Genomic DNA, 25,982 nt, shown 5'->3' with positions numbered 1-25,982 from the left:
TTCTGCCTCGACCCATTCGCATGGAAGTCATATGCAAGCGAAGCTGGTATGACGAGGTCGCGGATTCGATTGCCGGCCGAGGCTGCCGCATTCCTGTGGTTGCGCAACGTAAGAACGCTGGTGCACGTATTAGTTACGTTTATAGAACCCCCCCCCCCCACGTGTTCGACCTTATTCCGGAGCCTTCCGTCAGAGCACCTCTCATTAGCCTGTAATATACTTACATTGTGACGTTGAGTCCCGTGAGTTGATGCGTACATGTTCCCTTCAATCTGGTAGACGTCTGTATAACGGGGCTGCTCGAATGAAGTTCTGTACCCGTGACTACATTTTACCTTCTTTTTTTTTAAAGTTTACAATCCAAGCGTCTGTAAGCTGCCAAGTATTTGTTGCCGAATAACAAGTACTACTCGGCTGGCTGTATATGTGCTTCCAAAGTACATACACTGCTTACATACATGCTTCCAAGGCGGCCGTTAAACCTTAGGTCGCCCGTCGGCAGTCCATAGCGCGGCACGGTTTTATTTATTCAATAAAAGGCGGCGTCTGCTCTCAGCACTTAGTGTCTGCGCACGCTAGCACCGCGAGCTGCTCGCTCCAAAGACAAACAGTCGTCATTAAACCGCGGCGCGCGCGGCCGTCTATAACCAACCTGTGCACGCGGGGCCGCACCGTTCTCACGCCGGCGCCGTATAGCGCGCGAGACGCGAACGCTGTGCGCCTTCTTCTCATCGTCGCGGCGGCAAACGAACGTGGCGGCGGTGTCCAATGGCGCACGCGATGAGCGCCAGCCGTTCGACCGCGTGACCATTGCGCGCTCGTGACGTCGACGGCGCCATCGCCGGGACCGGGAATGGGGGTCTCGAGACATCGTGGGGTCTGTGGCGTATATGACCTCGCGCTCGTACCGCATGCGTGCATGTATAGTTTCGAGCACGTAACCGATTGTTCCCGAGCTCCAATTATAAACCATACAGCGGTGAAAACAAGAAAGAAAATCTCGCACGAAACCTGCCCCCCCCCCCCCCCCCCCCCGTATATATTGCCCGAGATTGGCCACCCAGCGGGACGGGATCGCGAGAAACGAAAAGAACGGGACGAAAATAATCGTTGCACGGTGCACAGCCCCTGCTCAATATATGTACGCAAAGTTTCCACCGGATATACATCTGTTAGTTTTCCTCAAGTAAGACTTTTGCACAAGAGAAGTGTCTTTTAACATGCATGTTGTAGGAACACGGCCTATACCGTCGGCTTCCCCAGCGGCTGCCGCAAGCGACCTGTCCTGTGTGTATAGGTGAAACACGATCACGGGCTGCACGGCAACGGACAAAGCACGCCTCGGTCGTATATACAGGCGGTCGGCGAGGCGGCAGGCTTCAATTAACGATGACGTTCCTTTCCGTCGCTCTGTTTTTATTTGTAGCTTTCTTCCTATATGATGCGAACCGGTGGGCGGGGGCAGCGGAGTGGCCGGCGGCCGAGGAAGAGGCGCGGGATTGCATGAGAACAGCTGGACAGCGCCCGCATATCATCTGGCACGCATGCGCGAGATTAAGTACGAGCGCCGCGCAGTCTCGAAAAGGAAAGTAGGAAAACGTGCGTGGTGGGGCAGGGCGCTCGCTTAATCCTATCGTGTGAGCCTGCGGCCGACATTTAGTAAAAAAATATGCGGGCCACATAATTGGATTATGTCCCGGTGGTTTCAACGCAATTGCGTTCGGTTATGGTCGTTGCGACTCCCAAGGGTTACGATTGCGCACGCATTTTATTGTTTCCATTTCTTTTCATCGTGACGTCTGCGTGAGCAGCTTGTTGCAGTTGATGAAGTGGACATTGCTGCGTGCACGTAACATGCCGCACGTGGTTGCAGTTCAAAGGATCTCATAACGAAACTATCTATTAACGTCTTAAGGGAGACTACTATATATGTCACCGAGCGCAGTTTCGTGTGGGCTATGGAGTATCCGTTCGAGTCAATGGTGTACTGCGGCATCACGCAGGGAATATGCTACAGAATCTGATACATTCGCGTGCATCGAAATTTATACTGCGAAGTTATTTACCTTGGCGCCAAATTCGCCTCGTTTATTTAGGTCATGCGCGCGACCGCGCGACTACATAGCTTTCTAACACAACACGTTTTATGCGCCATAACGACCGCATCTTCTCTCTTTCGTTTACGTTGTGCCGGACGCTATAAGCGATCTTATCTCTTCGAACGCCATAATGCATCGGCGAAAGTGCATTCACGACCTATACCAGTTTCACAGCCCCTATGTCGAACACACCACGCAGGCCCGTGCATCGACCATTATATATATATATACATACGGTGAGCGGCGTTTATGAAGCTACTGCTGCTTCGCTCTTTCCTGGCTTCTTTGATGCGTTAACATCAGCGCGCGTCGCGTAGCTTTTGTTGGTGCTTCTGCTTCCTCCGCTTGCGCTAACGCTGTTCTTGCGGCTTGCCCGTGGAGCGGAGCTACACAGGCGCGCCGCCGCTCGGAAGCTTTCTCTCGTGCTTGACAGCCGCATCGGGATTGCGCATCACGCATTTATGAACGCGCCACGGTGCCGTGCATGTCGTATTTTTCTTTCTTTTTCTCCACCGTGCGTCTGGTCCGAGTTCTTGCGAGGAGGGTGCATGCGGCAGCTGATTCGCCCTCTCTCTCGTCTGGCGCCGAGATTGGAGATAACATTTAAAAGAAAAAGAAGAGGAGAAGGACGAGCCGGGGAACCGCACGGAAAACAAAGCGCCCCGCTCAGACCGAAGTATAGATAAGAGGTGAGAGGGGAATCGAAAAGGAGAGAGGCGAGAGGAGAAACGAGCGTTGCCGTGGTCAAGGTTCTCCCAAAATGCTTCGATGTGTCCCTCGTATGGTATTACGCGGAGCCTCGTTCCGATCCGACGGCTTCATCGCTTTCTTCGAGTTGTTTTCTGCCGTCTTCTTATATAGTTCCTTTTTTTTCTTTTTTTTCCCGAGGACTCTTCCCTTAGGAATAGCCTCCCTCATCCGTTCCTCCTCGCCCTTCCTTCTCTCCTCCTCGTCATTTTCATTTGCGAATTCCATCCTCGTTTTATTGCTTCTTACGAGCGACCCGCCTCTCGCCTCTCTCGTTTCTCTCTCCCTCTTCTTCCGATCGTTTTGCGTCCTTTAATATCTAAGTGCGCCGGGGCGTCGTCGTCTCTCCCCTTCCCCGCCATTCCTCTCTCCCGTGTAAGACGTGCTACTCGGTCCTCCTCTCGCGAGTCGTGTATCACGCTTCTTCTTCTTGATTGCCCTCTTTTGTTTCTCCTCTTTCTTTTGCTCGTTCTCTGTTTCATCTTTCTTTTTTGATGTCCATATCCCTCATGGTTGCTCCTGCAGGCTCCCCCAAAGCACTCCCTCCCCTCCCCCCTCGCTCGGCCACCTCCTCTTCCGCCGCCTGATCGCCGCTTTTCTTGGATCCTGGGCCCGCGAGGTGGCTGCCGCGTGGCGGAGCCCAACCCAGCTCTCTGCCAGGAAGAGGCGAACGCAAAGAAAATAGTGGCACCGAACGCTCGGTGGGCAGGAGGGAAAAATAATAATAAACAAAATAAACAAGAGAGAAAAGAAGATAAAAAGCGGAAGAGCAAATTGCTCTGGCGCGGCTCCGTTGCTTCTCTCCCCAGCTTGCTGCGATCCCTCCCCTTTCTCATTCCTCGCATTTTTACTCCCTCTATCTTTATTTTTTAACCGTACATGTTTGCAGAAGAGCACAGCCTAGTCCGCGCTCCCCGCTCCTGCAGTGTGGTGGTGAGCTGCGATGTCCGTGGAACGCCGTGATTACTATGATGCTACCTCGTCGTCTAGCCGTACACTCCCTGTACCGAGCCCTGTATACACACACTTACTCTCTTTTTTTTCCCTCCTCGCGGGCACCAGTGAGAGAGAGGTGTGTGTAGGGGAAAAAAAAAGGGGGGGGGGGGACTGTGGGCTCGTGTGTGGCGCGGCGGTTTTTCCCGCCGGCGTCTACGACGAGCCGTGACTGTCCTACCTGGGCGAGGGTTTCGGATGACGGTCTAATGAGAGCCCTCGGGCTCACTGCCTCGCTGTAGTTTGCTCTCTCGCTTGTAGCCGCTGCGCACCGCCGGCCGCTTCCTCGGCGGTGCCCGCACGCGGGCCGACGGCGCGATTTGAGCTCGGCGGTAGGTGGGCTCGTTCGAGGCCCCCTCGAGCGGTGCCGCGGACGCCGCGGCTATAGACCACCCGGAGGACTCCGCGGTGTCGACGTCGGCCGCGGAGCGTCGAAGCCTTGGGCGGCCTCTGGTGCTGAGGTGGCGGCGGTGCAGGGCATATCACCTTCTACGTGGGTGATGCCTCTCCTATGACCACCGCAGAGTTGCTGCAGGATGTTTTGAACTGTTATAGTTGGGCGGAATCGGCGGAAGTGGCAAGGAAAGAGCGTTACCGCCGCGGATCTGGCTTTCTTTTGTGGAACATTCATAGACGTCGCAATGTGCTGCCAGAAACGTGTGAGGCCCACGAGAGAGTCGAAACTGGGAACGGCGACGTCTGTCTCTGGTGTGGGGCTTCGCCGCCGCACGGGGCGGCAACGCCTCGTGGAGGTGGAGAAGTTGCACGACCGCCGGTATCTGTAATTTTGCCTCGCGTGTTGCACAAGGCAGCGGTCATGTTTCTCAAGAACTGAATGTACGGAACGTGGGGGGGGTGTTCACATACCGGCAGCGTTTCCCGGTCGGTAACGAACTTCCGGTTCGGTTAGCGCTTCCGGCCACGTACGCGCTATATATTTTTTCGAATTCTCAACTAGACACACACAGCGCGGCCTCCAGCTTGAAAGACAACCGCACTCTTATAATGGCGATCACGACGCGGTTTTAGGCAATCTCTCAGCATGAAATCGTTAGAGCCTCGTAGCGCATTACGACGGGGCCCCCTGGGCGGGGTTCAGCGGTGTAGCAGAAAGACATAAGGAGGGCAACGCGGCCGAAGATTGCGAGAGCTGGCCAGTCAAGAAGTGAGTGTGACTCTCGCGCGGAGTCGATAAGTGTTTGGAAATCGTCGAACAAAGGGGCGCTTCCCCCCCCCCCCCCCCGTTATTCGGAGCACGGCCGCGGAGGAAACGCCGGAGGATCTCGGTCTCCCTCCCCTAAGTCGAGCGCCTAATTGTGCTCGCCGGGCAGCCGCTAATTAAGGAGCTACAAGTGCTCGAGCGCGCGCGCAACTTTCCCACCCGTTTTCGCGCCGGCACGACCACGATGTATGTATGTATGTATATACCTTCCTCCGGACAGACGCGGGTCTTGCGGAACTCGCAGGCGCGGATCGAGGAAGTGGGACGAGGAAGCTTGGCTGCAGTGGCGGTGGTTGCGGCAAGCAACGCCTTGTATATAGAGGGGTGGTCTGGCGGCAAACTGTATCATACTGCCTCTTCCGGACGCGCCGCATGTGGCACGCATTAAAGCGCGCAACGTGACTCGAAGGCGATCCGGCCCCCTAAGACTACCGTGTCACCCTGTATACTTCACGTTGAGTGAACGTAAGGGGAACGTTGCCGCGTGCGCTCTCGCATGAACATGTAAAGAATTTAGGATAAGGGCGAGTCACCAAACGATCCGAATTTGAAACAAGCGTCTATACATCGCTGAAGGGAAGACGCCTAACAAGATGTGTACAAAACACGGAACAGCGAGGGAACATGCGAAGCAAGCACGTATTGATTCATTCGGGTTCGGGGTCTCATTCAGGGTGCAGTGTATGGCAGTGCTGCATTGAAATAACCTATATACTAGCTCCCGTTGCGACGAATTCCGCCCTTGGAGACGGGTAGACGCTGACGCGCCGGCTAGTTCATACCTCGAATAACGACAGCGCTTCATTCTCTACGGGACAAGCTAAGATAAGGCCGCAGGTACTGGTCAGTCCTTGTGTCTTCTCGGGCTTCGTCCCGTGTGAATTGACCACCTGTTCCTGGAACGTGCATTGACGAGCATCAGGCTGATGACGAAAGGTCTGCGTCGGGCGCTCGCTCCGGAGACCGAGTTCTACGGCTTTCTGAAATACATCTTCAAGCACCGTTCTCGACATTCGGAGGGGAAATAATGGCTCGGGACTCGCGCGCGTGCTCCAGTTTTCTGAGGACATCTTTGGCGACCCGACTTGCCTCGAAGGCAGGGCAGGGACATCTGTCGCTCCTGATGAGAAACGGGGCCGCCGCCAGTGAAACGCTGTAATCAAGGGGCGCCGCTCGACCCGTGCGCATGCAGCCCTGCATGCATTCGGCGGCCAATTACGAGCCGTGGCCCCTTTCGGGGGGTAGGTTCCGTTTAAAGCGCGCGCATGCGCATAACGCTATACCGAGGCAATCTGATATAACAAATTAGGCGAATGCGGCGCCCCGATTACTGCGCGCCGCCCTGTGCGTATGTATGTATATATATGTGTGTGTGTACGTACTCATATATGTGGCGCGAGCGAAGTACTACAAGCGCGGGCCTCCGGGCCGCACACAGGCCCGTCTCTGGCTAGAGCCTCCCTCCCCGAGCACAAGCCGCGAGCTTTTCCCATGGACGACGGCCCAGCGGCAGCAACGGCAGCAGCGGCGCGGAGGTGGCTCGGCGGGGCAGCGTAATTCGACAACCGGCGTCCCGAGAGCCGTTGCTAATTGCCCGAGAACACGGTCGCCACTCTGCAGTGTCCGACGAGCCACTGCTCGCTGTGCGCCGCGCGGGGCCCTTGGCAACCTCCCTGCGGAAGGAAGGCTAGCAGAGGAGAAGACCCCTCTGAGCGGGTGATTGTCCCCCCGCGCACCATCGGCCGACGCACACAGCCGAGACCTTTGTCTCCTGACCCTACCCGCGCGGGTCGACGCGGCGCGCGGAAACAAAGGCAGGAAGGAGGAGCGAGAAGGAGAATATGAAGAAGAGCCGTCATTCTGCGCAGGCGTTTTTTTTTTTTTTTTCGCGCGCTCCCTCACTTGAGTGTGTGTATATGCGACTTGGCGCCTCGTCTTTTGCTAGACAGTGCGAAGCGCTTCGTTAGTGAGAGACAGAAGAAGAAATCGCTGGTCGTTTTCGCCGAGTTGAGCGCTGACCGAGGCGACTGACCGGTGTTTTTGGCGATGGCCGAACCGCAGGCCCGCCCCTGTCCGCTCCGTGTGAAGTCGGCCCTGGCACTTGACGAACTCTCTTTCTTGCATATTTGTTCTTCCTTTTTCCCGGTCCTGGATGTTTGATATTGCCGTGACTTTCGTTTTCTGCTCGACGTTGCCGCGCGAGCAGCTTATGGAGGAAATCGAGAAGTCTACTTCGGTGGGGTCTTCGCACGGAGGAAGTTTGCGTGGGGAGATGAAATCCGGATGTAACGGCGACGCGGTTCTTTCTCATGTATAGCCGTAAACGTCGAGCCCGATGCTATCGCCATTAATTGTCGATGTCATGACTCAATTGCGTTCTTTGCCTCAGCCTCCTGTTTCTTGGTTTCTTTCGGTCGCCGCGATCGATTATTGTGCTCTAGCTCCTTATGTCTTGCGAGAGCGCGTCTAGCGTGACCAACCTCCATAACCCGAATACATGGCACATCGCTCTCCCGCCCGTTTCGTTCTGCTGACTTCATCTGTCGTGTTCGTGGGACGTCGTTCAGTGGAACGACCCGTCTTTTCTCGTACGCTGTCCACTCTCAAGCGGCTTCGTCTCTGTATTCGTTACTTTGTACTTTATATCGACTGTTCTGCGCTCACGCACGAAGGAGACTCGCATTTCCTAGCTCGTTTCTTATACGGCGAATTTCCTCTGTGTGTTTCGCGAAGCTAGGCAGCTTGGTCTCGGGCACCGACGAATGGATAAGGCCTCAAAACAAAGGCGCGTCGAAGGGCAAACTCCGTGATGAACTTTGGACTCGGGACTGAGTTCGTATAGGGGTGAAGAGCCGGCGCACCATCTCTTTCACGCCTCGGAGCGCTCGCGTGGGCCCTACTATCATTCGGTGCGATCTCGGCGAGCTGTCTCGGTTTTCGTTGCGTAATTTGATTGAGGCCCGTTGCTCCGCGGTCGGGAAAGATGTCGCGTGCTGCGTGCGAAAAGCGCTGCGGCGATGCCAGCGGAGCCGCGGGAGGAGCATGATGCGCACGCTCATCGCGAGAGGACGTGGCGTTCCTGGCGAGGTGTTGCGTGCGTAGCGCTCGTTTGAGCCTTCTTTCTGTGTCTTCGTGACGTCGTGGCTCATGGTTGCCTGCCTGCCTGCCTGCCCGTCTGCCTACTATAGCTGGGGCCGTGCGGGTCAGAGACTTCACTCCGGGCTATCGCGTGGCAAAATGCGCCGAGGTCTTCCTTCGCAGGTCTCCTAGACGGCTAGGAGTGGTGCTGGGTTGTGTGCTTTCTATCGTGATCTCCTCTAGGCTTTTCTTTTTTTTTTTCCTTCTCGTTTCTGGGCGGGCACCGGGGCTTGCGCACGTTCTCGTCATCCGTGCGTATCTCCATTGTTGGTTCGCGCCTCTCTCGGCTTTGGCTTTAAAACTTTGCTGCGCTTCGCCATGTGGATATACACGCCAGTGGATGCGTAATGCATGCGCGCTTCAGCGGTCAGCGACGTCGTTATAAACAGACGCGGCGGCGGTTAATGGTCTCGGAGCATGGCGCACGCTCAGGAGTGGCTCAGAAGCTCGCCTGAAGCAAAGCAGAGGAGAGTGGGAAGCCATGTTTTATCCGTCCGCTGTCCGCACTTAGCGATTGTGTACGAGTATAGGAAAGTTCTGTTTGCATTCCGAGGGTGTACATGCTCCGCCTTCGTGTTGCCTTGTCGAGGTACGACCCCAGGTCATCGCGCCGTGCGAGGTATGTTGGAACAGCGAGCCTTAAATGCTTGTTTATTTCTTCAAGCAGGCGGTCACATACATCATTTCAGTACATCACGGCCGCCACAGCGTAGCCGCCTGCTTCTCGGTTATCAATCTCGGACAGAAATAAGAACTTTCTTCTTCTTCCCCTTCTACTTCTTCTTTGTTCTTTGGGTTATTGGCTTCTGTCCTCACGAATATCTAGTTGCTTTCTTTTCATCTTTCTCATGCGCGTCTCCTTACGTGGATAGGTTCAGGGAGAAGAGTGTAGTGCGCCTCTTCTACCTCTGTACGAACTCGTCCAGTCGCCTACATTTGAGACAGGTGAACCCTTGATAAAAAGTGAAAGGGCCACTGTTACCGATCGGAGAATTTTGCGAATCCTAGCCGCGCAGAGCTGGTTTGTTAATGCTCGGGGAAAGGGGAACTGTATTGCCTTCTTCCCGAAAAGACTGATTGCAGACCAAGGAGTTGCACCGAAAAGAAATCCCCACCGCACAATTCATCAACGGCTGCAGTCACTGCAATATAATGTAATGACCTGTATATCGAGCTTGACGAAGAGGCAGTGCGTCCTGCGATTAAATCGTCACTGTGTATACCATCGGGAGCGAAAGCTAAAGGTGCCGCGGCATCAGCAAGAATGAGCTCTCTCTAGCACATCCTTTCAGTGTACATGTGTCGCTGCACTGCATTGGTCGGACGCCCACACGCGGGCTGTATCACGTGTACACACTGTGCACGCCTATAGGCTGCGCCGTCGGTGGCCTCCAGACTTTTTGCTCGCGATCGTACCCTCGTATTGCCGCGGACAAATGCAGCGACGACAGGTGAGCTGCTACACCTGGGCGCACGTATCAACCATCAACGCGGTCACCGGGACAGCATACGCACGCGTGTGCCTAAAATACGCTTCGCGCGCTGTGTACCGACTAGCATCGTGTAGCCGGTGCGGCGGTGCTGTAAGCGAGTGGTTAATTACACCCTTTGTCAATTGGGGATGTGCAGGAAGTCATTAAGCCCGAGCCGCTAAGGAGGCACCCTTTGTTCTCGGGCGGAGACTGGCTTCTTTTTCTCTTCATGCCTTCGCACCGCGCCCGTAGGTCTGGTCCGCGCGGCTCTTCTTTCTTTTCTTTTTTTCAATTGTCTAACGGGGTGTATGTGTGTGGGCGGGGGGTGCGATAGCCGTGACCTGCGTGGGAGGCTTTTTTTCCCGATATATCTGCATAATGCTCGGCAGCGCAGAAAGGTGGCGCCACCGCCGCCAAGCGGGGTGATACTGACCGGCGGTGCGATGGCCCCCCAACCCGCAGCAGCGGTTCTGTGCTGTGTATCTCGGGGGGTCATCGAGGTGCGCTCGTGCGTGTTTTGTCAGAGGCCACAGCGGGTGTGTGTGTACCGTTTCTTTTCCTAGCGGAGATGTGGGACTCGCAGCGGACGGAGCGTTTTCTAGGCGTTTGTGATTTATTGTTCCATCTTTGAAGAGACCGAACGAGCCTTTATACATTTGCTCGTATCGACTCGTCGGTGTGGGAGGTCGTGCGGAAAGCCTATACAGCCATAGATCCAGGGTGTCCCTCGCACCTCCGTTAAAAGCGGGGTGTACCTCGTTCGATTTGTCCAGTTTGCAACAGTGATGATTGGCGCAGCGTAGGCAGGGCTGAGAAATGCGCCTTATCATCGTCTTGCTTGGAGTGAGCATCAGCCATGACAAACCGGCTAACCCGACAGTACCTTTTTTCCAGGATACGCTTTGTCCAGCGGTAGTACGTGTTGTCTTATTTGCACGAGTTGTTTTGCAGGCACGGCTGTTGTGAGTATTAATTTTACTGCCTGTAGTCCTACTGCTTATACGCGTCAAATGCAGTCCACCATAACAGAACCATTATAGTACAATCTTAAGGCTTGTGTGTTACACTTTTCCTTTATGGCCAGCCTCACCCAGCCTAGTCACCCTACAGCTGTACGCTTTGAGATTGCGGGCTGTACAATATTGTATTTACGAACCCGCTGCTTTAAGCACTGTCGAAGCACGTCAGGAAGTCGAAGTGTTAAAAAAAAAAAGCGCGCGCGAGAGAGAAAGTCGACTAGTGAACTAGTGAAGCGAAAGTCGCAACAAAACGACAAGGACGCGTTAAAGAAAAAAAAAAAAGAAAGGAGAGAGACAAAGCTGGGTTTAGCCTATTACATTAATATCTATCGCTTTCTTCTGTTGACTTATTATGCGGTCACAAAATCGTGGAGTTTCTCCAAGCAATTACTTTTCAAGAATTGCCTTTAAGCTTACGGAAACGTGCCGCCGGAAACACGCAGAGGTATCCGTCGATTCAATGTACATACGCGCGTGTTATGAAAGAGAAAGGTGTGATGGGCGGAGTCCCTGTGTGTGTTCCAACTCCACGGCACGATTTGTACCGCGCGTTTTTTCCTTGCCGTGTCGCGCGTCGTGCCGGCGAAGGCCTCGGTTCCTCCTCGACGTCGTTGTCGCAAATGCGACCTTCACGTGTGACTCGCGCGAAGCGTCGCGCTTCTTCCGTGCCTCGCGAACAAAAGGACACAGCTCCTTTGGAGCCAGTGTGTGTTTTTCTCTCAATGTGTGCAAAAAAGACATCTCCCCCTCCCTCCCCCTCTCTTTTACGAAGCTCATTCTTTTGGAATTCTTTCAGTCTTGCGTAAGTTACTGTTTTCACTTGAGAGAGAGCGGCGTGCGACGGGACTTCCTTTCACGGAGTCTGAAGCGCGAGGGAAAGTGCGCCCGAGGAGCCGGCGCCGCGCAGAGGGGCTGTAACGAAAACCGTGAGCTCTCGCGTGGCATCACTGCATGCGGACACGCGGCGGGTGACAACTGAGAAGGACACGTTTCGTCGCAGTGAATCTGGCACGCCGCCGCATTCCTGCCAAGGCGGGATCCGTTGACAAAGTTGCGAAAAGTAACGGAGCCATGGATGGAAGGCGCCGTCCCCTCCCCTCCTTTCTTTTTAATGTCACGGAGCTGTATTTTTGTTGCGTAACTGAGTGATTTAATGAAATTGTCACGCAACGTGTGCTCTCATGCTGAAGGTAACGTGACATACGTGGACAGAAGAAACCGAACCACAGGCGGACAACGGAAACACTGCATGCTCTCGTGGAGTCGACTTGTTTTTTTTACTCCCATCCTTGTCTGTCACTTAAAGTGACTTTATGCCGGCATTACAAGCTTGCTCTGCCCGTGCGCCCCACAATTAGTATGAGGCAGGCTACAAGTAAGAAAGCAAGTCCGCGTCGTCCACGAATGCCAACCACGGCCGTGATACCTGTCTGCTTCCTCAGAGCGTTCGATCTGTGCTCTTCACAGAATCGCAGAGAGGTATACACTCGCCTGCACTTGCCGCATGGCAGAGGCGTTCCACTTCTGGACAGGTGCAGAGAAGGTATATCACGCTTCCCTGCGTTAAGCGGCGACTTCATTAGGCGGCATGGTTGGCGTTGTGAATTTTGCGATTTCCGTTAAATCTTCAGGGAACGTCGCCACCGCGGCGAATTGGTGCGGCGGTGCTCGTGGCTGCGCCTGGCAGCGAAATGTGTGCGAGCGCGTGATTTGACTCGCAAGGCAACCGGCACCGCGATTGTTTCGCGTGCGCATACAAACGACTCGCGCTCTTTTTTTTTTATGCGAAGCATATTACGAGGGCTCAACCCAGCTCCTCAGGCGCGGCGGTGACCATGAAATCACGTGACACCGTGACGTCACGACAGAGGAGAAGTGGCTTTGGCTCAACTCTTGCAAGACGGGCTGGGTGGGAATCGAACCAGGGTCTCCGGAGTGTGGGACGGAGACGCTACCACTGAGCCACGAGTACAACGCTTCAAAGCGGTACAAAAGCGCCTCTAGTGAATGCGGTGTTGCCTTAGAAACGCGCTGTTTCTAAGGCGTGCGTCTCTTGCTCAGGCGCACATTTCGTTGCCGCGCCGAACGCTGCTTTGCTCGACGCTCACCGCGTCCAATGCGGGGCGCGTAGTCGCTGCCCTGTAGCCCATTGTCTTACACCCCTTGGCGGGTCGACGGGAACGCTGTCGCGTTCCACTCTTGAAGGCGAAGAAGTAATGCATGAGTTGTTTCTTCGTCTAGCCGAACCAAATATAGCCAAGCAACAGCAGTTCACCAGGCTAAACAGTGGTTCAACAACTAAAATAAAGGCTAGTATGCTTCGCATCCTGGGCTTAACCTTACCTAAGCCACAGCCATTTTTTTTGTTCCTTTCGCGGCGACCCGTTCCCCTAATGATTTTCTCTCTTTGTGTGCGGAGTTCGCCGTGCCTCGTTTAGCGCCGACTTTCATTATGCGCACGCTGAGACTGAGCTGGCGAGTCACACGAACTCGTCGCAAGACCTACGCGGTTTCAAGCGCACGGGCGGGGGGGGGGGGGGTGGGGCGCTCGCGCCGTATGCTCACGTCCGTTCGTTATCCGCGCTTTCATATTCGTCTCCGAAGCAATTTTTCAGGCAGGTCTTCTCGAGAGACGCTCAGAGAAAAGAAGCATACAGGTATCTCGTAGCGAGCACCTTTTCAGCCACTCTTTCCCCCTACACTCCGGCGTCTCGCTGATGACCTCGCAAGAGCCGCCCTCACCGCCGTTGGTCTCGCCTGAGTTGTCGCGATCATCAACAACGCCGGCAACAGCAGCGCCACGCGGCGTTCGTCGTCGACTGTGCTAGCGGGACAGTTCGTTGTTTACGCGTATAGTGTGAGAGAGGGACGGCTTCGACATGTGGGGGAGAGGACACCACGACAGCGTATGTGTGTGTGCGTGTGCTGTCATACACACCGGATGCGCTTTGTTCCTGCGGCGTGAAGAAGAGCAGCCGGCTTTTATTCTCTCCTCTCTTCTTCCTCGCGCGCCGGCCGAGCTCGTTTCTAATCTGTCCCGCGCGGGGGGCTGCGTCGAACGCGACTAGTCTGACCGACATGGAGGCGACACGCCTACGCATGCACTCTTACGTCGCGGCAGGCCTGCTTAAGACACAGCAGCTTTGCCACTGCGCGAGTTCCTTCTTTGTTCTATCTTGACACCAGTGTTCGCGGCCCGACTCTTTCATGTTGCTGCAGCAGTGTTGCGAGCAGTCCGGCCAGCTCCTCTCCTCGGTCTCCTCGGCGCTGTCGATCGCGTGCCAGCGCTGAGCGGGGAGCACCTCCCCGCGGAGCGTCCTCGCTTGATTATGAGTTCGTCGTTCTGACCGACGCCAGTCCGGCGAGCCGTTGCGAAACTGTGCCGCTATAGTTATTCCGCGTGCGTTGTCCGCCCGGCTTCGGCTGCGCGACTCGCATTGCTCGCGCCGCTCCTTTTGTTTCGCCCGTACGCCGACTCGCCGCTGTCTCTCGGTGTCGTCGCATTGTAGGGCTGGCCGGCTCTTACGCCGTCTTAAGGGGCGATACAAGCAGGTAACTGGTGTGAACAGCGTTGTCGCTGGCTTAGTTCGGTCGCACGCAGCGGTGCGTGACAGTCTTGCTCAAGGGACCCGCGCAGCGCATATAGGTGTTGCGTGCTGCGACCCATTCAAGCCCGAGAAGCTAGCGGATGACACTAATAAGGGGGAGACTCCTCCGCTCGCCTCAGGAAGCAGAGCAGCTGCAGATCCGCGCGCCGATTCCCGATCCGCTCTTGTCATATGTATACACGTGCAGTTCGCGTTACAGAGTGTGCGAATGCAAATATTACGTTGGCTTCGTCGCCATTCGCAACACCGAGTGCACGCAAACCGCGGACTTTTCGTCGCGTTAAGAAGAAAAAAAAAACATCGTAAAGAAAGGCTAAACGGACTGCTTGGCACTGTTTCCGAGCGCAGTTCTAACAAGCTGTAATTACTACCGTGCGAATGCGACGCCGGTGAGGTTAGATCGCTACAGAATTCGCCGTTGCGTGTTAGTTTGCCGACAGTCGCACGGCCCCTTGCGGGCGAGCGTGCAAAGAGCCCCTTCGTCGCTTGCATTTCGCCTCGCCCCGCTACCATGCGCTCGTTCATTCCTGCACGAGGCACGTACAGCGCGTATGTAGAGACGTCGTTACTTTGCCGCTATTGCCCGTGCGGCGTTATATAACATGTCCACTCTGAACGCGCCGTTGTCTCTCACATCCGGTGCGGATCGCCGCCGCATCAAGGAGCGATTGAGAGAGAGAGAGAGAGAGAGAGCAGCAGCATGTGTTGTATCCTCATGGAGGGCGGCAGCCACTTTCATTGCGGCACTTCCGCGTGTCGTACCGAGTGCTCTCTTCCCGCTGCTCCGGGTCGCCGTCGGAGAGTGTGTGCTGCAATCTGTCGCACGCGGCGCCAGCGCTGGCGTGTGATGGTGGGAGAGTTCGGCGGCGTTGATGAGCTGCAGGGGAACTCCGATTGTCTCCGAATCAGTGGCGCGCTGCTCCCCGCGCGGTCGTCACAATAGCGACTGGAGAGGAGGGTTCCCGATTGAACCCGTCTCGTCCTCCCTCCTCAGCGTCCAATGATGCGACGAAAGAGCGCCGCATACTGCCACCCCCCCAATCCTGCCTTTCTTTCGTTGTGCTGTCGGTAGCTGCGGTCAACGTCCCCAGAGTCTATAGTGATGCCAGTCAAACTAACCAAATTCACCAGCTCTTCGTCCCTTAAGGGTATCGGGATAGCGATTTCTAAAGCGAAGTTCGAGTGCGAGAGGAACCGTACATTTCTACTGCAAACTCCTCACCTATTAGCGCTATATTATATATAGCGGCGAACTTTATTGTGAAGAAAGTAGGACATTGAGATGTCAACTTGTCAGCGGTATAATTCTGTGGCATTGCCACGGAATTATTGCCACGGATACATACACACGCAGAAGGAAGTATAAATTCTAGCAAGACATGCAGAACGAGGTGCAGACTGCAAGCGGTTCGCCGTTGTTTGCAATTATTTATTCGTCCTTTAGAAAACTTCACGAGACACAAGAACCTTTTCCATCGTCGTCTCTCACAGACCGGGAAAGCTCTATGCTGCGCAGGGAGACATATCGCAAAGCTCGTATATACATGCGGTATGCATACTCGGTGTAGCCCTGGACGTGCATAGTACGTGCGATTCCTTGAGCCTTTGAGTCGCACCTTGATGGAGTGCAGTGTGGTTTAGTTAGACGTCGACCACCCGCCGTTTCGCAACTTAACCAACAGCATGCAGCTGCAGCTCTGAGAATATATACACACACGCAGACAACGAGTGCTGCCTGTGCCGACGCGGTCCGTGAGCGGCCATAAATCCGGGACGCGAGGAAGGACCTGCTTCGAACAGGAAAGACCGAGGAAAGAAAAATTAAACATCGAAAACATCATTGAGCGGCAGAGAGCGTTTGATTGATGGCACTGCGCCGCCGCACACCTCGCGTGTATGTATAATAACGGACGCGCTCATCTTCGGTTCCGGAGAAGATTGACGGTATACCGAGCGATGTGTCGAGGGCGAGTGAATGCTGGGGGCGAGAGGAAGAGGAGGTTTCTCTCTCTCTCTCTCGCTCTCTTGTCGTTAATACCTACGCTGTCGGTTGCGAACCAGCGGTGGCGGTCATTGGAGGAAGCGGGAAGCAGAAAAGAAGGTTGGTGCGCTCGACGACATCTTCGGAATTAATTAGGCGGCCCATTAGCGAGGAGGTCGCGGGATTCGGAGGGGGGGGGGAGGCAGTGGAGGTTGGAGGGGTCGGAGGCGTCGTCCCGTGTCGGTCCGGTGGTGCCATTGTGCCCGCGGCGCCGAGACCGACACGCCTCGGGGCCGATCGGGAGCGACGCGTCCGGAAGAAGACATAGACCGCGTGTGTCTGGTCTGTGGACTACAGGCGGGGGGACCCCCTGCGACCGCCACACCGTGCGCGGCTACGCTACCGCACGTCGTGACGCAAAACGCTTTCGCATGCTGTCTGCTCGGGGAACGGGCTGTACAGTCCGCGAAGTTCCGAAGCATCGCGGGTCACGGGCGGCCTCCTACGAGGGCGACATGCGCGAAGCGGGGCGTCGGTGCGCCGAGCTGTTTTCGGCGCTGCACGCCTGCTGCGTCTCAGTAGCGAAATCAAGGACATGCCGGTTGATCGGTCGCGAAGGGAACTTCTGTTCGTTTTGCTTTCCTTCGGCAAATCGCGAAGGAAACTTCTCTCCGTTTTGTTTTCCTTCGATGAAAAAAAAAAAAAGAAAAGAAGCCAATCAAACGGCGTGCGGGGAATTGCGAGGAATCAACCGAAACCTAACGTCGGTTGCAAAAAAATTGAACAGGTTGGGAACCAAATGAGTTGTGTCGAGGTGTTTGGACACCTTTCCAACGAGAGCTCACTGGGCGTTGCGACAAAGCCTTCATGGACCGTTGTGACCCCGCGTGAGCATCTGCTCGTAAGCACTACAGCAACGCATCGACATGCGCGCTTTGTACACGCGAGCAGCAGTCAAGAAAGGGTTGTTCATCTCGTTCAAGTGGAAACAGAACCCAGGGATTGAGGCGTGTATAGAAAGTAAATGTAAGCAAATGATGTCGCTAGGCAGCATCGCATCGAAAATGCATTTTGCAAAGCTCGTTTTGTATTTCTGCGGCGACTGAAAGCGGCTTGACAGGCCGACCTCGTGGACCCTTGATTTCGGCTACGGGTATCATTTCAAGAGCATGAACTCGTCAGAAGCGATGCACTGCGGTTATAGCATACCATTAAATTGATCCGCGGGGCTAGGGGAGGGAATAAAAAATAAGAAATCATGTATCCTTCTTATGTGGGTTCTATCGAACGCTACAAGAGGGGAGTGACGTAAGCCCCCCTTTTTTCTCGGAAATTGCATCCCACCGAGAGACAGACGAAACGACCAGGGCCGGCCTCACCGCTCGATGCCGCCTCGACGTGCATCCTCCGCGATCATCGTTGCATCAGTTTTGCAGAGCGCTTTGCATAGCCGCGCGCTCCGTCTCTTCATGCGCGATTGGCTCTCCCTCACTTCCTGTGCGCCGCGCCGTGTTTGGCTTGCGTCCCCCCCTGTAATCGCGCCGTAATCGTTCTCCATAAGGAGAAGAATCGATCTGTAGGAACTGGATCCCTGAATGGCGCCATTGTCGATAGACGCGCGCTGGCGCACCGCTTTATATACTGCATTACATACATAGGGCGGGGGTGCATCATGCATTCTCCGCATGCACATACGACGCGGCCCGTCTGAGTCGTCGCGCGGCCGGCAACTGGTTATTCGAGCGTTCGTTTCGTCGGCCTTGTCCAACATCGGACGTCCGGCGCTGGTTAATAACACCGCGGCAACAAGAGCATCGAAGCCGTCGCGTGATGCGCGGTTTCGTTTTGCGTTGCCGTCTCCGGACGGTTTGCATGCGTCCTACGAAGCCGACCCGCGAGCCGCGTTTGTATACGGATCGAAAGTCTTGTTGGCAGTTAGGACGTTGTCTCGCTCTTGCTCGGGACAGTTTCTTTCTTCATCACGGATCGTGCTTTTCCGTTGGCGAAGTTTGTGGTGGTGTCTCGAATCGCGGCGGCAGTATATATAGACTGACGAATGTATAGGCTCTAAGAAAGTTGATGAAAATGTATATACGTGTAATATGCGCAGCCGCGATGAGTTTGGTTATCGGTATACGTGTACATTCAGGCGGCTGACGTGGGCGCGACCCGCGAAGGGAGGAACGGGGGCCATAATGCAAACGAGAAACGACGCAGCGGAAGGGTAGACGAAGAGAACTTGTTCCTCGGCTGGTTCGCGCGCGGTGCGGGGAAAAGAAAGATCATATATACAAGAGACGAGCCGTTCAGAAATGGCTAGACGTGTATTCCGGGTCTTGCGAAGATTGCTAAGATTGCCGATGAGGGGTGGCAGGCGGGAGGAGGCACATAGAGGAGAAGGAAGAGTGGCGGAATAATACGGCGCGTTACGCAAGCGCGCGTTCGGAGCAGCGAGCTCGCGCCGCCACTAGTCGCCATCGGTCATTACGCGCATTGACTTCCGCGCGCGCCGGTCGGCCGCTGTTTGCTTTTGGCCTTTACTTTTATGCCGGCCAAACCTCGCCTGCCCGCCGCTGCATGCAGCGTCTGCAGGCTCGGCCGGTGTGGACGCCGGCCGCGCCACCACCCCTTTCTTCTGGCCGGGGCGTTTTACCGGCGCGCCGTCGATGCATATTTATGAAACGGCTGCTGCTTGCGCGCGAGTCACGTCGCCGCCGTGCCTCGGCCCGGCTGTTGTAGCTGTATGCTGTAGCCGTAGCCGTAGCTGTGGCCAGGCCGTGCTTGCGCAGAGGCGTTCGTCTGGCCGCCTCCCTCCCGCGGCGACCGGTGACAGGGACCTTCCATGCGCGCCTCCGTCGCTCGAGCCTTGGCCTTGTGTGTGTGTGTGTGTGTGTGTGTGTGTGTGTGTGTGTGTGTGTGTGTGTGTGTTTTGAGGGATGCGTGCGCGCTTACTGGGCGTAGCTCTCACGTCCGGGGCACCGATTAGCTAATGATGTATCGAATAAGGATGCGTGCGGTTTGTCGAGGATGTACGACTGCGGAAGCGCACGCAAGGCTGACGGAAACGGCTTGACTGAGTATCTCCTAAGGTGTGCCGGGAACGTATATATCTAATTCTGTGTAGCATCTGTCACGAATTTATGCCTCAATGAGCCTTCTGCACGTGGCTTCTCGCCGTTTCTTTTCTTTTTCCCTTTTTTGTTTTTTTACCTTGCCATGCATTTGCTTCGTGTCGGCCATGTTCGATACGGCCACCAAGCGCACTATGTCGCTGGCGATGCTCGTTGTGACATTAGCATATATGTAGATGGCGCTTAGCAGTTTATAACGTTAATTGTTATTCTTTCCTCGTCTTGAGCTCTATAGGGGGAGGGAAGGATTCTCTTTTTTTTTTCTTTAAACCTTCTTCAGTGTCACTCTTTCGTGCCGTTCATTGTTCCCTGTGCTAGCCTCCCCGCAGACGTGACTTCTTTCAGCTTATAGTATATGCCTTTTGTGGGTTCGAGAGTGTCAACTTCCGCCCTGACCTGCGCGAACCGGGCGCTCGGAGTGTATTTAACCGGGACCTTTACCCATCGGGAGTCACACTGCGCCGGCCGGAAGTGCGTTCTTTAATATATATACATATATATATATATATATATCTTCCTTCTTTTTTGGCTCTTCATCGCGGTCTCCGATGTGCCCCCCCCCCCCCCCCCCCCAACCCCAACCTCCGTCGCTTTTCCTGAAGTTATTCAGGCTTGGCTCGTGTATACAGTTTAAAAGAAACGATCACGCCGGTAATGCGTACGTATAGTAAGTCGAAAACGGAAAGAAAAGCTTTGCGATTGCCACCGACATTTGACGTTCCGCTGGGCTTTTTTTATTATCATTATTATTACTATTATACCTCTGTTGACCCGCACTCTTTGAAGCGTCGCCGTTGTACCGCGAAAATGCCGTTTAACAACTGCTCCTTTTGTAGTACCCACGAGTGCTGGAAAGAGCATCATTTGGACACGTACAACTTTGCCAGAAAAATATATATGCTGCCCTTATTGCGCCTAACCAAAAAACGTTATCAGCAGGATATACATTTTGCCTATAGTGAAAACCTGGTGAAAACCCGTTAATAGAACATGATCATTCATTATCGACTCTGTCGCAAGGTTTCCGTTGGTTTTTCTTCTAAACGACCAGAGCTCATAGTTTGGCGCGCTCCTGTTGCACATCTCGCGCAAGCTGCTGTGCTTTTGAATGACCCGCTGCAATGGTTGTGCGGACGACTGCTGTTATGCTGCCGAATGCTATAGGTTCCCGGGTTCGACTCCCGGCCGCAGTCAAGGCTTCTGGAGGCCGAACGCAAAAAAGCCCTCGCATACATACTTAGGTTTAGGTGCACGCTACAACGAACCGCGGATGTGTTGTCGAGAATTAACCCGCAGCTCAACCCCGTCTCCGATCTATAAAGCTCATCTCTCGGGCCTGGTCTTTTGCTCTGTGGCGTCAAAAAAAAAAAAAGCACAACACAAAAGAACAAACCTTGGGACGTTATGGACGTTCAGTCGATATCTTCTTTTCCGAAGCGCGTGAAGAATTCTCGACGTCACCCTTCGATGCTCTCGTAAGGCGCTGCGAACGGTGGTGTTAGAGTTACTGTATGTGCTACCGCAGGTACGGTAGCATATACAGTAACTCTAGGCGGTGTATAACGGCGCTCCCCCTCGCGGCATGACCCAGCAGCGTGCATCATCGGCGCGGTCGCACGAGGTGTGTCCTCTGAGACTTTTTTGACAAAGGGTGCACCACGTCTGGCTGATCGTCCGGCACGCGTGTGCGCTAACGTGGGAAACAAAGTAGATACAGCGCTCCTTAATTGCAGGCGATGTAGTACACAACGAAGATGAAGTCATTAACCGCGTGTGTATATATATAAGTAGCTGCTCTTCGGCCTCCGTTTCTCGTCGGCGGCCAACGACTCTCTGCATACGAGCGTAGAAAAATAAAGATAAGCCAAAACGGGGCGGACCAACCATCGCATTACATGCGTATACTCCCTAGACTTGGAACTACACGTATTGGTCGGTTCGCGAATCGTATAATATACACTGGTGGTCGTTACGAGCCGTCTCCTCCCCGGCATCGGCCGCTCGTTCTGCACCAAAGCGCTACGGGGTCACTCGAGCGATGAAGCAAGTCGGCGAAACGACAGGAGACAGGGAACGGGGTCGCGCAGTCGGTCCCCAATCCACGCTTTTTTTCGGGTGGGTGTGTATACACTCTGTAGTGTACAGGTGTATATATGCACACTTCGCTTCCAACTTGCAACGCGGGCGCGGGCGTGATAAGCGAGTCCTGTACGAACCCTCGGCGAGGAAAACCACAGCGTGTGTTTGTGTGTGCATCCTACGCAAAATTCGTATGCGTGATATTCGGGTGCATCACAACAAAAGATTTTGTTGTGTGCGACAAGGAAAAGTCAACAGAGAGACAACGGAATCTATATACGACGACTGTATGTAAGTATCAGGGTAAGGACAGCACATATAGGACTTGGGCGGAGACGCGCGGGAAGATGCGAATGCGGCGCGAGCGGAGAGTTGGGGTGTAGGCATGGTGTTACCGTTCGGCTAGCGAAACTTCATTCTGCCTGTAGCGGGCAGTCGGAATTTGGGGATCGTGATCACGCGCGGCGTGAAATGTGGGCGGTACGCGGTCGCCGCTGCGTGCGTTTCGGTTTCTGCGTTTCTTTTACGTTACTCTTTCTTCTCTCCCCCTCTCTCCTTTGCATTGTCGTTTTTCGTTCCTCCCAGCATTGGCGACGCTACTAGTCGTGTCGGTGGTGAGATGGCCGTTGCACAACGGGGTCATCTCGCCAGCGGCTACCGAAATTCCGTGACTCGCGCGCCTCACCGTTTTGCAGCCCGCGCGTGCACGCGCTGTTTGCCCGAGAAACGTTTGGTTCTCTCTCTCCTCCTTTCTTTCTCTCTGTCTTACTTTGCACAACTCGGCAATTTCTTTTTCTTTCTATTTGTTCTTTGGGTATTTCGAAAAGATGTCTGTCGTGTGTTTGCAGTCGTGGGCGAGTGTCTTCTTTGCATTTCTGCCACGTGGTTGTTATTTGCTTTTTTTTTTTCTTTGGTGCATCTCTAAACCCTCTCTGTGAAGTTTGGTGCCCGCTCACTGTTTTCATCCTCGCGAAATGACAGCGAAATGCGTGTGCGATTGTATTTGCGGATTTGGGGCCCGGTGGTGCACTTCACGAGAGGCTTAGAAAAGAAAAAAATGAAAAAGGCTCAACAGTTTTCTGTTTCTGATTGAGCAGCGAAGGTGTCAATGCGGTTCACAAGATGCAGGTTTCATATTCGTGTTATCGCCGGATTATTCGAAAGAAGTGATAAGGCTATACAGATTTGTCTATTTTTCTTCCGTCCCCCGAAATTTAGCCCTATACGCAAGTCATACGTATTTACCCTAAACGAGGGCGGCAGAAAGTTAGGTGGGCGAATGAGATTAAGAAGTTTGCAGGTACAACATGGCCACAATTAGTACATGACCGGGGCAGTTGGAGAAGTATGAGAGAGGCCTTTGCCCTGCAGTGGGCATAACCAGGCTGCTGCTGCTGCTGCTGCTGCTGCTGCTGCTGCTGCTGCTGCTGATGATGATGATGATGTAACGAAGTACACAGTGCTCGATCGCTCTGCGGGACCCCGCAGCGGAGGACGGCGCAGAAATCGATGGATTGCGCTCGCTCGGCGTTTGTCTCAATCGCTCTCCGGCACAGAATGCACGCTTTTCGATTTTGCCGCCGTCGCAACCCTACTAGCCCCGTTCCGATGCATCTTAGTTCGTGTTTTTTTTTTCTTTTCTCCGGATCAGAGCGGTTGTTCCTCTGGTGCGCGCTTCGTCCCCCCCTCCGCGCTCCGACGTTACACGGGCGACGCCAATCGCATCGAACGCGCGCCGACGCGCCTCGTGCGCCTAGGACGAGGTGCCGCAGTATTGAGACGATCGAGGCGGGGGGGGAGGTTCCGCCGTGGCCTTCTGGTTCTGCTGGATGGGGCGTCACATCACGAGCTCGCGGCGGAGGGACGTATCGTCCAATCGTGCGCGCGGAATGGGCCGCGCAGGCGCAATAATGGACGGAATGAAAAAAAAAAAGAAAACAGTAGAAAGACAGGAAGAAATAAAAAGCAGAAAAAAAGAGCAAGAACGAGAGCGTGCGGGCGGCTCGCGCAAGCAGCACAACAAAGGAAGAAGAAGACACGCGGTTCCGGGAAAGACTCGTCCGCTAGCAGACGGGCGTGAGTTGGACCGAGCGTGCGTCGCATCTCAGACAGAAGAGACAGGGAGGGGGGGCGCACAATGGAAGAGCAAATAATATTCGCGGTTTTGGGCTGGCACCTATGGAGGCAACTGGGACGAGCGACTCACGTACGGCGCTGCACGCCTGCGTGTGCTGTGTAGTGTATGCTTTATCGCCGTGGTTTTTCTCTCCTTCTGAAATTTTCAGGAGAACCAGAATAGGATGTCTTCTCCTTCTATTTGTCAGCCGCAGTTTTAAATGCAATCACGCGCAGTGCGGAGGGGGATGTATTTGAGACGAAACCCCTTTCGGTCGGTATGGTGTGATCGGCTAATCGAATGGGGGAGGGTGTCTTGACAGGCCGTCCCAATATCTACAGGCTGCCCCATTGTAGGCTTGATTTCCCCGTGCGACATTAGGGAGATTTAGAGATAAGAGACTCAAAATAACGCGTACGCAGTGGCGCTAACATATTTCTTTCTTTTTCTTTCTTTCTTTCTTTCTTTCTTTCTTTCTTTCTTTCTTTCTTTCTTTCTTTCTTTCTTTCTTTCTTTCTTTCTTTTTTTTCTTTTTTTTTTTACGAACGTAAGTTGGTCTTGTCGGTTGTTTCTGAAACTGCGTATAATAAAGTTATACAGCGTAGCCTTTTTGCACAGGTGGCTGTGCAAACGGTGTTGCACAAATATAGCGCTCAATTAAGCTCGTTCCAAGGTAAAGGAAATGCTCACGCCTATATAGTTAACATCTCCTTGTGATCTCGGTAGCCGTTGTGACGGTATATGAAAACCACCTAAGAAGGCAACAACGTGAAAATACCCTGAACCCCGCTAGCCCGTATGTACGTGACTTCAAAAAAAAAAAAAAAGGCCTTGTAGATTGATCGACCGTTTTATAAAGGAGACTCCTATATAAGATGCATAACTTCATTCGTACTGCGGCGAAAATCAAAAGATACTAACTTATTTACTCTGTTATACCCCGGATGTAATTCCCATATGTTTGTCCTCGCGTCGCAGTGTACGACCTTCTCTTCAAGACGTGAAAACGACTGATCTTTCGAGGCTATAGATGTAATATGCACGACGGCATTATTGCACCGGTGTTTTCTTTCTTTCTTCTTTATTTTTTTATTGTTATCGTTATCTTGTTCTTTTGTCCGGCTGGCCACTGACCGCCGTCGAAATCGAGGGTACTCACGCGAGCGGAATACTATGATCGAGCTAGAAATAAATTGCCCACCGCACATATATATATCTACTGTATATGAACAGGATATTCGAGGTTGATGCGGCGCGCGACTCCACCCGTCCGGATGACCCTAATCGCGGCGCTCCGTCTTGCTTGATTCGAACGCGCCCGATCGCGCGAGTTCTCTGAGCGATTTGTTTTGGGGATGTTTTCTGTTGCTCCTCCATTGCCGCTGCTCTTGCCTGGCATGATCATGATGATAATGATGATGACTAGCAGTCCAGGTTCTCCCAAAACTCAAAGAGAAAGAATGAAAGAAAGACCGAAAGAAAGAAGCCGTCCTCGTCCGGCCTGTCCTCTAGCGGAGGTGGGCAACTTAGTTGGTGGCCGCGAACGCTACATTTGATAGCGCGCCTCTCCGCTTCTGTTGCTGTGTGCGCTGCGCCTGTAATGAAAACGAAGCTTCCGTTTTTACTTTCCGTTTAAATGGGCCCGCACAGGACGCCGAATGGGAGGGGACTGAGGACCAACCGTGTGATCAGGGTTTCATATAGGCATCTCCCCGCTTGTGCTTCAACTTCTTTTCTTATTTTTTATTTCTGTCTTTTCTTCCACTGTGGTTTTCCACATCGAGCGCTGCTGTGTATATTAAGCGTCATCTGTCGCACTTCTTTCTCTCAATTTTTTTTTCTCTTCGTTTTCTTTTCTTCATCACGTGCGATGAACAGAGGAGAACGAGACTGGGTGGTGAAACGGCGCACGTCTTTCGACAATTACCCATCGCCGACGTCCCCTGTTATTCCGTCTGCGATCCATGACGACCTGTCAGCACCCGATTATACCGTCGCCGAAGCTTGTAATAAACTCATCACTTACCGGCTCTCTTGTAGATCGGCTCAAGTTTAGGGATAGCAAAATGAAAGAAAACTATGTTCGTTTCCTTTCGACACATACCGTATGTAAGCTCTTTCTTCATTCGTTTTCTGTAATTTATTTTCCTATAGCTTTGCCTATATACATAGATAGGCAACCCGAACCAGGCCTCGGGTCATATACCACACGCAGGTTGTCTCGCTCGCCTCTTCATAACGTATTCGCGGAGCGTAGGAAGCGGTCGCACTGGTGAGCCACGCACTTTTGAAGCTTGTGGTGCTTACGGAGACCGTAAAAGAGATATGGGCGAGTCACTTTAGAGTGGGCGAGAAACCCTTTCTCTTCTAAGGCGGC

At 53.8% G+C, this 25,982-nt stretch overlaps 1 protein-coding gene across 3 annotated transcripts in view; it reads left to right on the top strand.

The window, feature by feature from the left end:
- LOC135920000 (cell adhesion molecule DSCAML1-like) overlaps positions 1–25,982 on the top strand; it is a 148,543-nt gene that overhangs the window by 59,710 nt on the left and 62,851 nt on the right. The gene's annotated exons all lie outside the window — the stretch shown is intronic.

Source organism: Dermacentor albipictus, chromosome 4, assembly GCF_038994185.2.
Source record: "Dermacentor albipictus isolate Rhodes 1998 colony chromosome 4, USDA_Dalb.pri_finalv2, whole genome shotgun sequence".
In the NCBI taxonomy this organism is placed as follows: domain Eukaryota; kingdom Metazoa; phylum Arthropoda; class Arachnida; order Ixodida; family Ixodidae; genus Dermacentor; species Dermacentor albipictus.
This window is presented reverse-complemented; position numbering and strand designations above follow the sequence as displayed.